We start from the raw sequence: 14,459 nt of genomic DNA, 5'->3' as shown, positions 1-14,459 counted from the left end.
CACACACACACACACACACACACACACACACACACACACACACACACACACACACACACACACACACACACACACACACACCAAGCAGATATGCGCGGGGACGCTCACACGCACATACAGGACCTCCCCACACACACTCTCTCTCTATCCCTCACTCTCTCACACACAATCAAACTCACATTTACACACATGCACACAAACACACTCATCACCAAGGACTGTACATATGAATGGACAAAGCCATCGATCACGTGACAATATTCTTTCCTATGTGAAGACTCAATAGCGCATTGAAGCCAAGTGGAGTCTGTTAAGATGGCGTCTCATGGAGACATAACATACGCTGTTAGAACGACTCCAGGAAGTGACGGTGCAGACTAGCTCAGTGCTGCCCCCTCTCATTGAGTAACTCAAGTTGAAGGCTGACTGGCGGTACTGCAGGCTGCCATTACCAACTAAATTATCATTATCATTATCATTTTAAAATAATCAGTTCAAGGAAATACATCGGATGTATTGGAAGCAATTATTGGTACCATGATTGTTTTCGAAAAAACGTTTTATTTACAGGACTATTGACCACGAAGATTGAATTTTTTTTCCATTCACTATAATGGAGGATCCTGTTTTATGCCAATAATGCCTGCAGTACCACGATCGGCCTTGAACTTCCATGGCTTCAGTGAGAGGGAGCAGTTTTTCTCCCCTGCTCGTCACACGCGTACAGATTCCCCCATCACCTCTACCTCCAGCTTAATGCCTATCCTACAGCCGTAACTCTAATTCATGCCTTGTTCACCTTTAGACGCTACCTAAGTGGTCCTTCTCAACAGATTTACACAGGGCTTATCGTTATTCGCTGACATAAGCTTGTTAAACAGGAAGCTCAACAGCGCATCAATTACAGGTGCTATCTATCGTACAGACACGGTGAGGAGCTTTAAAAACACTAAGTCACATCACAGTAGACAGGAATGAATCGGGGAGTGTGTGTGTGTGTGTGTGTGTGTGTGTGTGTGTGTGTGTGTGTGTGTGTGTGTGTGTGTGTGTGTGTGTGTGTGTGTGTGTGTGTGTGTGTGTGTGTGTGTGTGTGTGTGTGTGTGTGTAAGCCACGACTGGCTGACTGACGATGTATCTCATCTAGCGCCCATGTTAATGTAAACACTGCTATCCAAACCGAAGAGCATCATCGACTTATCTGACAGAGGGACCTTGATGGAGAGGGAGAGAGAGAGATTCTTTACGGGACACCATGTCATCAACAAGACATCAGATAAGCTGTGATGTATGCCAGCCATGCCACCCTCTACCCTGACCAGTGACACTTCAACAGGAGAAACAGAGGGGGAGAGATGGCAGAGAGAGAGGGATGGGGAGAAGAGATGGGGTGAGATAGAGAGGGGAGGAAGGAAAGAGATGGAGGGGAAGATTTAGAGAGAGAGGTGAGATAGAGAGGGGAGGAAGGAAAGAGATGGAGGGGAAGATGTAGAGAGAGAGGTGGGAGGAGAGAGTGTTAAGTATCCCTAACACATACTGTAGGTCTAAAGCCCTTAAAGAAGGTAAAAACCGGTTAAGACAGAATGTGTTCATAAGTGAATGTGTAGCAAAACCCACACACACCATCCCCTTATCCTCAACCCTCCCTTTTGACGTCCGTCCACTTTTCAAACTGACACGTGTTAATTGAATCAGCCCCGTCGTCGAGGCGACCAAACGACCATGACAGGAGTGGGAGAGATAAGATCAGCTCAGACCAGGACAGGGACGGGCGTCCGCTAGATTTGCCTGTCATAAAAACCCTCCCAGACAGACTCTTAACAGAGCGGGAGTCTATAACAGACACACACATTGGATGTCAATAGGGACAGAGGGACAGAGGGGATCATGCTGGTTCCTAGTGAAGGCCCAATCTACCAGAGTAATGAGACAGGAGATGAGATGAGGCTGCAGTGGTGGAGACTGCTTGCTATCCGGTATCCTTGGGACGTCCATGCCCTAAACCATAACCTTAACCCCTACTCTAACCCTAACCATAACCCTTACCTATCCTTAACCCGTATATATCCCGAACCCTTACTTTAAACATTCTCAATTTCAATGGGGTAGGGACGTCCTAAAGATCCCAACTGGGATTTTGTGAAAAGCAGGGAATTTATTTAAAGTTTCAGGAATTTTGCAACCGTATGTACAGAATATATGACTTCAGCTTCATTAAAATGTTATAATCTACACTCTTTTTAATGTGTGACCCATGACCCTAAACTGATGTTTAAACGGAACTTTCCTTTATAACAGCTCACGTTTATAGTTTATACCTACAGAGTTAGGAAACTTACCGTTTCCATAACGGTACTCTCTGTAGACTTACTGTATGGAAAAGATTATCCCACTGCTTTAAACAGTAGAGTAGGTTGGAAATAGTTGTCGCTATTGTAGTAGGAGCCAAAAGGCCTGCAGAATGAATGCATGGTTATGGGAAGTCCTGGACTTATAAAACGTTAGACAACGACCAACCGTCAGCCATCACATGACATGTTTGACATTACAGTCCTGTAGCAGACGCTCTTATTCAGTCACTCACATTCTGCACTCAGCAAACTGAAGCAGAATGAGAAAATACTGTCAAGAAAATACTGCAAATGTGTCATAAGCAAGTCACTTCAGTAACTAGCTGCAGCGATCAAAGCCATAGACATTATTCTGAATATTCACAATGCTGAGGGGGAAGCAGAGGAGGAGTCTGAGAATGACCAAGGTGTCTGATATTGAATACAGGCTATGTAGTAGTGTGAAGGAATCCTAAGTGCTGTAAACGCTTCCCCTCCGTTCATTCTTTGGTTCACACACATGAACTCACAATGCTTGTAGCCCGCTACAAAACACACACCCAGCTAATGAATGTACAGTCACGTGTCCGGTTGTTTGGTTGTCGGGGGCGATCGTCGTCAGACAGGCTCAGGTTGCCGGGGCGGAGGTGTAGGGGTTAAAGGGGGGTTACGGGGTCTTGCTCTTTCAGTCATCCGACTCTTTAGTGACACTAAGCCTTCTTTCAACTCTCCGGCTTAGTCTCAGCTGTCTGAAGGAATTCCGCTGGTCTTTCATCTCACACACACACACACATACAAACACACACACACACACACACACACATACAAACACACACACACACATATACACACACAAACACACACATATACACACACAAACACACACGCACATACACCACGATCACACACATATACAAACCCACATACACACAAACACGCACACACATACACATGCATACACACACATATGAACACCCTATACATACAGTTGGCAGTTTGACCCAGACCCAACACCCCCACTCTCCCACCCTCCCAGTTAGTCACCCCTCTCCTTATCCCACTTTCCCTCCTTTTCCAAGACCCCCAAACACGCACATACACACACTCACCCCCCCCCTCGACACACACACACCTACTACCCCAACCACCCCAATACAACCCCATATCTCCATCTCCCTCCCTGGCCCTTTGATTGGTCCCATTAATCCATCAGTTACCACAGAAATCAGACCCCGTTACTCCATCAGTTAGCACAGAAATCAGCCACCATTACTCCATCAGTTAGCACAGAAATCAGACCCCATTACTCCATCAGTTAGCACAGAAATCAGACACCATTACTCCATCAGTTAGCACAGAAATCAGACCCCGTTACTCCATCAGTTAGCACAGAAATCAGACACCGTTACTCCATCAGTTAGCACAGAAATCAGACCCCGTTACTCCATCAGTTAGCACAGAAATCAGACACCATTACTCCATCAGTTAGCACAGAAATCAGACCCGTTACTCCATCAGTTAGCACAGAAATCAGACCCGTTACTCCATCAGTTAGCACAGAAATCAGACACCGTTACTCCATCAGTTAGCACAGAAATCAGACCCCGTTACTCCATCAGTTAGCACAGAAATCAGCCACCATTACTCCATCAGTTAGCACAGAAATCAGACCCCGTTACTCCATCAGTTAGCACAGAAATCAGACACCATTACTCCATCAGTTAGCACAGAAATCAGACCCCATTACTCCATCAGTTAGCACAGAAATCAGACCCCATTACTCCATCAGCTAGCACAGAAATCAGACCCCATTACTGGGGCATCTCAGACAGCCTCCTACTCACAGGACACTGGACCTCCATTACTGCTTTGTAGCCCCAAAATGGCCACCACAACACAGTTCCTGTGCATCAGTCCTTCAGTCCACCTACTAGGACAGGACACTGTACTGCTCTGTTTCCCCAAAATGACCGCCACAACATAGTTCCTGTCCTTCAGTCCTTCAGTCCACCTACGAGGACAGGACACTGTACTGCTCTGTTGCCCCAAAATGGCCACCACAACACAGTTCCTGTCCATCAGTCCTTCAGTCCACCTACTAGGACAGGACACTGTACTGCCTCTGTTTCCCCAAAATGACCGCCACAACATAGTTCCTGTCCTTCAGTCCTTTAGTCCACCTACTAGGACCCAGATAGGACACTGGACTTGCATTACTGCTCTACAGAGCCAAAAAGGCTGCAACAACAAAGTTGTTTTGGTGATATGTAACTTTTAAGTTGCATGTATTTGGAACAATCTACATTGGTCAGTCCAAAATTACTTTTGAATTCTGTCATGGAAATAAATCCTGTTACCAAGTAATATACGGCTCATCTGCCTTTAGATTTCCATGTGGACCAATTTATCTGTGAATTCTGAAAGGTTATCCAAGGATTGTTCCATAAGGTTGTGTTTTTAGGGAGTGATATTGGTTCTTGTAGAATACATTTTGTTTTCCTCCATGTGGTTATAGTGTTTTTAACTATACTGTTGTTTATGTGGTTGTAATGACAGCCTTGTCGTTGTTAGTCTCTGTCTTCTTCCCCTGGCCACAGGAAGTGTGTCATATATCACAGTACAATGGCAGCGGACACACTACCCTTCTTCTCCTTCCCTCCATCCCTCCCTCCTTCATCCCTCCTTCCTAATGTCCTCTATCTGTCACCACATCCATCAAATTACCAGTCATCCCTCTCTCTAAATCCCCAGGGCTTTCACTAGCCGAGAACTTGAGCCCTCACAGCAGCGATGTGTGTGTGTGTGTGAGGGTCTCGTGTGTGCCACTGCACTACACACCCAGATCAAACACACTGACTAACAGATCCCTCTCACTGTGAGATTGATGTCCAGATATTTATTTCCTTGAAAGATGCATTTATACGCATCGATTTATTTCAAATGCGAGCAGCTTCTAGTATTTCTCCTTCTGCAGTGATATCTGAATCAGAGCCTGTTGTGCTTTCTGGTTTATATCACACATGTATGTACACACACACATAACACACACATTACACACACACACACACATTCATTATGTCACCCCCCGCTAGATAGACATGTAAGAAGTGTTGGCCAACAGCAGTTAAGTGATAGATGACCACATCACAGCTTTCTCCTCGTAGACTATCATCACCACACGTCTTTTATCAGACATCTCCTCTTACGTAAGGCCGCTAGGAATCCAGGAATCTTTCAGTCGCTCAACAGTTTAGAGAGAGGTGAAAAGAGAGGGAGGAGAGGGAGAAGAGAGAGATGAGTGGGAAAAGAGAGAGAGGAGAGGGAGATGAGAGGGAAAGGAGAGAGAGAAGAGGGAGATGAGAGGAGAAAAAGAGGGAGAAGAGAGAGAAAAGAGAGGGAGGAGAGGGGAAAAAGAGGGAGAAGAGAGAGAAAAGGGAGGAAGAAGAGAGAGAAAAGAGGGAGAAGAGAGAGAGGAGAGGGAGATGAGAGGGAAAAGAGAGAGAGGAGAGGGAGATGAGAGGGAGAGAGGAGAGGGAGATGAGAGGGAAAAGAGAGAGAGGAGAGGGAGATGAGAGGGAAGAGAGAGGGAGAGGGAGATGAGAGGGAAAAGAGAGAGAGGAGAGGGAGATGAGAGGGAGGAGAACGAGATGAGAGGGAAAAGAGAGAGAGGAGAGAGAGAGGAGAAGAGAGAGAAAAGAGAGAGATGAGAAGAGAGAGGTGAGAGAGATGAGAAGGAAAAGAGAGGGAGAAGAAAGAGAAAAGAGAGGGAGAAGAGAGAGAAAAGAGAGGGAGGAGAGAGAGAAAAGAGAGATGAGAAGAGAGAGATGAGAGAGATAAGAAGGAAAAGAGAGGGGGAAGAAAGAGAAAAGAGAGGGAGAAGAGAGAGAAAAGAGAGGGAGGAGAGAGAGATGTGCGAGATGAAGCCACAGCTCTCACTCCTTTTTTCCTCCGTCAGTCAGTTCCATCCTTTCAACTTCCTGTCTGCCGGCTTCAAAGCCCTGATTGGCCCTCAAACACTTCCTGTGTCGACGATGTCTTCCTTCCTGTGTCACAACACCAGTGTGTTCTCTAAGTGGACTCACAACTTGACACCCCCCTTCTCTCTTTGACTAGTTTTTCTATCACCCTCTTCTACCTGGCCAGCCTCTTCTCTAGTTGGTGTGCAGGTCCAGATAAGCATAGTGTTTGGCAGCCATTATTGTATCCATCCGGCATCTGCAACCACGACAGGTCTCTCAGGGGAAGCAGTGATGTCTGTAATCTGAAAGACAGCATTCATGGACAGGGGAAAAAGAAGCACTCTACTACCCAACTCACCCCGTAGACTCCAGACATCTCTCACACAAACTCATTCTCAATATTTCATTCTCTGTCATTCCCTTTTTCCTGGTCCTGTGTGTTTTGGCAGCACTCTCTCACACATAAATCTCACACATAAAATCACTCTCTCACACATAAAATCACTCTCTCACACATAAAATCACTCTCTCACACATAACCCACCTAAAGGCAGTAGGAGGCAGGTGTTTTACACACACACACACACACACAACTTCTCTCTCATAGCATATACACTAACATATATTCTCCTGTATCCTCGTACCAACCGTCTCGTCTCTGATTGGTTGGGAGTGTGTAATGTGGTGACGGAAGAACCTGGAGTGGTGAAACCCTGTGATGTCCCCCCTCCTTCCTCTGGGCCTGTCTCCCCCCCTTTATCTCCTCTCCCTCCTCTCCCCCTCTTTCTCTTTCCTTATCAGGCCTATTCAGAGGCCTGTGAAGCTGTAGCTCCAGCAGCCAGCTCAGCAGGTGGGCCTCACTACCCACAATCCCACTGGAGTCCTTGGCACCTGGGGAAGCCGGGGTGCCTCATTCTCATTCCCCCATTTTAAACTCTCCCGCTCTCTCCCTCTCCCTTTCCTTGGCCACGTCATTTAATGTAGTGTCTCACTTTAGGGAGCTGTTATTGTTTTCCAATTCTTCTGAGTTGGAAATCCAACTAAAAAATTGGTTGTGTTGACGTCAGAAGAGCTGGAGACAGTCAATCTCTTTCAGAGACCAAGCAAGCACCACAGGGAAGCTCTTATAACCATTACCAAGATTACGTTTTTATATCCATTATCTAGACTAAGCTTTTATAGCGATTACCTAGCTTAATCTTTTATAGGCATGACGGATTAAATTCTTATAGCCATCATCTAGATGAATTTGTATAGCCATTACCTAGATTAAGCTTTTATAGCCATAATCTAGATTAAGCTCTTATAGCCATTATCTAGATTAAGCTCTTATAACCATTACCTAGATTAAGCTCTTATAGCCATTACCTAGATTAAGCTCTTATAACCATTACCTAGATTAAGTTCTTATAACCATTACCGAGATTAAGCTATTATAACCATTACCTAGATTAAGCTCTTATAACCATTACCTAGATTAAACTCTTATAACCATGACCTAGGTTAAGCTCTTATAACCATTACCTAAATTAAGCTCTTATAACCATTACCTAGATTAAGCTCTTTTAACCATTACCTAGATTAAGCTATTATAACCATTACCTAGATGAAGCTATTATAACCATTACCTAGATTAAGCTCTTATAACCATTACCTAGATTAAACTATTATAACCATGCCCTAGATTAAGCTCTTATAACCATTACCTAGATTAAGCTCTTATAACCATTACCTAGATTAAACTATTATAACCATTACCTAGATTAAGCTATTATAACCATGACCTAGATTAAGCTCTTATAACCATTACCTAGATTAAGCTCTTATAACCATTACCTAGATTAAGTTCTTATAACCATTACATAGATTAAGCTATTATAACCATTACCTAGATTAAGCTCTTAGAACCATTACCTAGATTAAGCTCTTATAACTATTACCTAGATTAAGCTCTTATAACCATTACCTAGATTAAGCTATTATAACCATTACCTAGATTAAGCTATTATAACCATTACCTAGATTAAGCTATTATAAACATGACCTAGATTAAGCTCTTATAACCATTACCTAGATTAAGCTATTATAACCATTACCTAGATTAAGCTCTTATAACCATTACCTAGATTAAGCTATTATAACCATTACCTAGATTAAGCTCTTATAACCATTACCTAGATTAAGCTATTATAACCATTACCTAGATTAAGCTATTATAACCATTACCTAGATTAAGCTATTATAACCATTACCTAGATTAAGCTCTTATAACCATTACCTAGATTAAGCTATTATAACCATTACCTAGATTAAGCTATTATAACCATTACCTAGATTAAGCTCTTATAACCATTACCTAGATTAAGCTCTTATAACCATTACCTAGATTAAGCTATTATAACCATTACCTAGATTAAGCTATTATAACCATTACCTAGATTAAGCTCTTATAACCATTACCTAGATTAAGCTCTTATAACCATTTAGCTATTAACCATTACCTAGATTAAGCTATTATAACCATTACCTAGATTAAGCTATTATAACCAATTACCTAGATTAAGCTCTTATAACATTACCTAGATTAGCTATTATAACCATTACCTAGATTAAGCTATTATATAACCATTACCTAGATTAAGCTAATATAACCATTACCTAGATTAAGCTATTATATTACCATAACCATTACCTAGATTAAGCTCTTTACATTACCTAGATTAAGCTCTTATAACCATTACCTAGATTAAGCTATTATAACCATTACCTAGATTAAGCTATTATAACCATTACCTAGATTTATAACCATTACCTAGATTACCTAGATTAAGCTCTTATAACCATTACCTAGATTATAACCATTACCTAGATTAAGCTATTATAACCATTACCTAGATTAAGCTCTTATAACCATTACCTAGATTAAGCTATTATAACCATTACCTAGATTAAGCTATTATAACCATTACCTAGATTAAGCTCTTATAACCATTACCTAGATTAAGCTCTTATAACAATTACCTAGATTAAGCTATTATAACCATTACCTAGATTAAGCTATTATAACCATTACCTAGATTAAGCTCTTATAACAATTACCTAGATTAAGCTCTTATAACCATTACCTAGATTAAGCTATTATAACCATTACCTAGATTAAGCTATTATAACCATTACCTAGATTAAGCTATTATAACCATTACCTAGATTAAGCTCTTATAACCATTACCTAGATTAAGCTCTTATAACCATTACCTAGATTAAGCTATTATAACCATTACCTAGATTAAGCTATTATAACCATTACCTAGATTAAGCTATTATAACCATTACCTAGATTAAGCTCTTATAACAATTACCTAGATTAAGCTCTTATAACAATTACCTAGATTAAGCTCTTATAACAATTACCTAGATTAAGCTCTTATAACAATTACCTAGATTAAGCTCTTATAGATTTAGATTTTGGTTAATGACTATTCACCGGCACTGTACCGGATTGTAAAATAACCACACGCATTTTGTTCCACGCTGTTACACACGCTAAAACACACATGGGTTGGAGTTTATTTCAATGAAATCAATAGAAAGGAAGAATTCTCGATCTACACACACAAACGCACACATACAGTGCAACACACAGCACCTGGCCACAGTAGTGTTTTCCCTGGTAGGTCAGTCCAGGGCCTAACTGATTGAGTCGTTTTCCTACCCAGGACCCTGTTCATTTGTTATTGTTGATTTCCCCTCACACACCAGAGTCCCAAAAGGAGAGGTGGTGTGTACGCACGCACGCACATACAAACACACACGCACACACACACACACACACACACACACACACACACACACACACACACACACACACACACACACACACACACACACACACACACACACACACATGCACCTAATGCTTTCCCGCTAGAGAGGAATATAGTGGTGAAGGGTGACTAGGGCAGAAATTCCACCTGAGAGTGGGAGGTATGTGTGTGCATGTGTGTGTGTGTGTGTGTGCGTGCTTGCGTACACGTGTGTGTGAAAACAGGAAATAGGCCACCCATCCCATTTCCTACATGTACCCTTGTGACCATCATTCTGACCGTTGATATTTAAATTGGTGTGACTATTCCATAATAAATTGCTAAATTAATGCATTTATAGCATTCAAATAGGTCATCAGAAACCTCAGGCCACCAAACGTAACCTTTAAAAATGTATTGATTAGTCAGAATCGCATAGACTAAAAACTAAAATAAGATGATAGTGTATTTTCTGACTGCAAGACAACAGCTTAGCTGGCCCATCCAAACTACACCTGAACTATATTGAAAACTAATTTCACACATATAACAATAGATGTGGCCTAAAGACAATACTAAATTGACAATAGTCTGTTGGGTGAAAATATGATAAATTGCATTGACAAAGAAGGGAACAGAGATGACCAAATCAGCCTACAGAGTTCCATGCAGGCCAGAAGTTCAAATTCCTAGACCCTATCAGAAACAGCAGATTCCAAGGTTTCTAATGAAGCTATTCTCGCCAAACAACTCTGCAAATTGTGCAGATGGTCTCTCTTTCAAAATACTGAATAACTGCAGCTCCACATGCTTGCGTTACTCATTGAGTCCTGGTGACAATCAGCAAAAGCCATTTGGGCTATTTTTGTAATCTTCCATTATATTCTTACTCTGAAATATATGTGTGTTGACTGTGGTAGGGCCCGTGATGTCTGCTAAACTAGCACGTTGATTTCATTGGCATCATTAGCAGCCATAGCCTACTAAAAGCACAGATAATTACAACTCAAAACATGCTATTCTATTCTTTTAAATACATTGTATTGTATAATGTTTTTTTATGACCTTCCTAAACTAAATATGATTGTATTTCCTTGTGATTGTTTATATTACATGGATTTATTTATTAGTGTCTATTGATAGGTTACTGGTTGAGGACAGGCTATTGATAGGTTACTGGTTGAGGCCAGGCTATTGATAGGCTACTGGTCGAGGACAGGCTATTGATAGGCTACTGGTCGAGGCCAGGCTATTGATAGGCTACTGGTCGAGGACAGGCTATTGATAGGCTACTGGTCGAGGCCAGGCTATTGATAGGCTACTGGTCGAGGCCAGGCTATTGATAGGCTGCTGGTCGAGGCCAGGCTATTGATAGGCTACTGGTCGAGGCCAGGCTATTGATAGGCTACTGGTCGAGGCCAGGCTATTGATAGGCTACTGGTCGAGGCCAGGCTATTGATAGGCTACTGGTCGAGGCCAGGCTATTGATAGGCTACTGGTCGAGGCCAGGCTATTGATAGGCTACTGGTCGAGGCCAGTCTATTGATAGGCTACTGGTCGAGGCCAGGCTATTGATAGGCTACTGGTCGAGGCCAGGCTATTGATAGGCTGCTGGTCGAGGCCAGGCTATTGATAGGCTGCTGGTCGAGGCCAGGCTATTGATAGGCTGCTGGTCGAGGCCAGGCTATTGATAGGCTGCTGGTCGAGGCCAGGCTATTGATAGGCTGCTGGTCGAGGCCAGGCTATTGATAGGCTGCTGGTCGAGGCCAGGCTATTGATAGGCTACTGGTCGAGGCCAGGCTATGCTAATGTTAAGTAAGCGTACAGTCATTTTGACCCAAGTGGCGCTTTGAGGATGAAATGCCTCAAAACTTGTTTTATTTTATTATATTTATCTCAAAATATTGCTAGAGTTTAAAATACACATATTTAGGAAAAGGTGGGTTTGAGGTTTTTAATTGAAAGGAAGTTATTGATATTCCAAAATTGAAAATGGCCAGATTGAACGTCTTGGCTGTTCTAGTGTTAACGGCTCAACAGAAGGGCTTCAAGGTCAATGTCACAGTCAGCACCACAAAGAGCCATGGCTGGACATGGAATAGAATCAGAATAGAATAGAACTCTAGTGAGGATAGACATTTCTCTTAATAATGGTCATTATTATTCAAATACGTCATACACATAGACATCATGGACAATACACTGCAGTCTTCAGGAAAATAATACTTCCCCAAATCATTTTATATTTACATTTACAATCAACCCAAAACACTGATGTTAGGATCTTCCGTTGAACTCTGATGTCAGCTTACGTATTGTAGATATTTAGAGCGGGCCGGGTTCCAGGTCTAATCTCCATTACAGCGCATTATGCTGATTTTCTCTGACACACCCCAAGACGGTTATCCTCTCGCTTTCTCTCCGTCTCAATCATGGAAAATGTGTACAAGCATATTTTATCGTCTCTACTCGTTCGCTCACAAACACACACACTCGTTCATAATGCATGCATTCAGGCAGAACCCGAGGATTATATTAACCCCTTGTTACCCTGATGTTGTAATACCCCATACAGACCTATTGCATTGTTACACTAATGTGACCGTGTCCGTGGTTCCTAAGGGAGGAGTTACTATTCATGTCCATTAGGGACACAGCCCATGTTCCCAATTCCTCTGCTATAGGAGTTCAACTCCTACAGAACATCTCTCAGAGGAGATGAAACCATATGTATGCAGCAGGTGGGGATTGCTACCTGTATTAATATACAGTGTGTGCTTTCTCAGCCCCAATCCGTCTTTGTTAGGCTACTCCAGCACACACACACACACACACACTATCCAGACCACTCCACAGCCCCAATCGCCCAATCATATCAGCCTTTCAAACAGGCACGGCGCTGAGCCACCCGCTCTGCTATAGCTAACGCCAGCTCCACTCAGCAGGATCCATCACAGCCGCTACTGCTATCGCTAACCGCTAACTCCGCTCAATCAGCTAATCGATGAAAGCGCCTGGTGATCAGGGGGCGCTAGGCTAACTAGCTACTTGAGATTTAGGGGGTTCAGCTGGGGGTTCGGTGCTTGGATACAGTTGGTCAGGGGTTCGGGCTGGCGGTTAATAAACCTAGCAAGTGGCAAAGCGGCTGCGCAGAATTCCAACATGTTGCCCGACGTGAATAATTTAAGGCACACAGCGTGACGCCATCCTTTGAAGTACTTTCTTTGAAGCAAAAGCCCCCCTTTTTCCTCCTCTCTTCTCCTCCATCCATCCCACTCTTCATCTCTTCCCCCTCTCCATCCAAAATAACTACACCAAGACTTGGTCCTGTTTGCACTGCCTTTTGGTTCCCAGTGGAATAACTTTGGTGACGCTGCTTCTAGTAGTTCTCTGTGAGAGTACAGGTTCTATCCACCCCCTTCCTTCCTTCCTTTCTCTCTCTCTCTCTCTCTCTCTCTCTCTCTCTCTCTCTCTCTCTCTCTCTCTCTCTCTCTCTCTCTCTCTCTCTCTCTCTCTCTCTCTCTCTCTCTCTCTCTCTCTCTCTCTCTCTCTCTCTCTGTCTTTCTGTCCTCTGAGTTCTGCTAAACGTACTAAAGAACGAGAGAGAAAAAGAGGAATGAGAAAGGAGGGACGAGGCTGGTGTGGTTTGGCCGGGCGGTCGGGAGGAAGTGGAAATAATAACATGAAGTTTTGACGGAGGCTGTGGTTGAGGCGTAATTGCGAGCTCTGAAGATGACAGCAGTTTTGGGAGTTGTTGTTATTTCTGAATGACCCAAATGACCTACCCAACCATACATACATCCCTCATCTCTCTCTCTCTCTCTCTCTCTCTCTCTTTCTTCATTCTCTCTCCATTTCTCTCCACTGGCAAGCACTTGAAAGATTGTTTTTAAAGCTATACTGAACAAAAATATAACCAGTTCTTGACGTAAACCGGAGCGCCTGACACCTACTACAATACCCCGTTCAAAGGCACTTCAATATTTTGTCTTGCCCATTCACCCTCTGAATGACACACATACACAATCCATGTCTCAGTTGTCTCAAGGCGTAAAAATCATTCTTTAACCTGTCTCCTCCCCTTCCTCGACACTGATTGAAGTGGATTTAACAAGTGACAGGATTCACCTGGTCAGTCTATTTTAATGGAATGAGCAGGTGTCCTTAATGTTTTGTATATCAACTGCTACATAAAATAAGAAATTAATTTCTATATGCAGCAATACCTTGATGAACTTAAAGTAGGTGTTTGAATGTGTACATTACGTCGGTGTATTGTACACTGTGTCCATGTACTTTATATACTTTCATGTTTGTTGTCTGTGCATAGACTCACGTTTTCCCTCCGTCAGGAAGGAATTCGTTATTCT

General features: G+C 42.8%; 1 protein-coding gene across 1 annotated transcript in view; it reads left to right on the top strand.

Annotated features, from left to right (window-relative positions):
- Window positions 1–14,459, top strand: part of LOC118395557 (teneurin-3-like) — a 797,463-nt gene that overhangs the window by 730,912 nt on the left and 52,092 nt on the right.

Source organism: Oncorhynchus keta, chromosome 16 (assembly GCF_023373465.1).
Source record: "Oncorhynchus keta strain PuntledgeMale-10-30-2019 chromosome 16, Oket_V2, whole genome shotgun sequence".
Classification (NCBI taxonomy): domain Eukaryota; kingdom Metazoa; phylum Chordata; class Actinopteri; order Salmoniformes; family Salmonidae; genus Oncorhynchus; species Oncorhynchus keta.
Note: the sequence above shows the minus strand (reverse complement) of the source record. Positions and strands in the feature narration are given on the sequence as shown.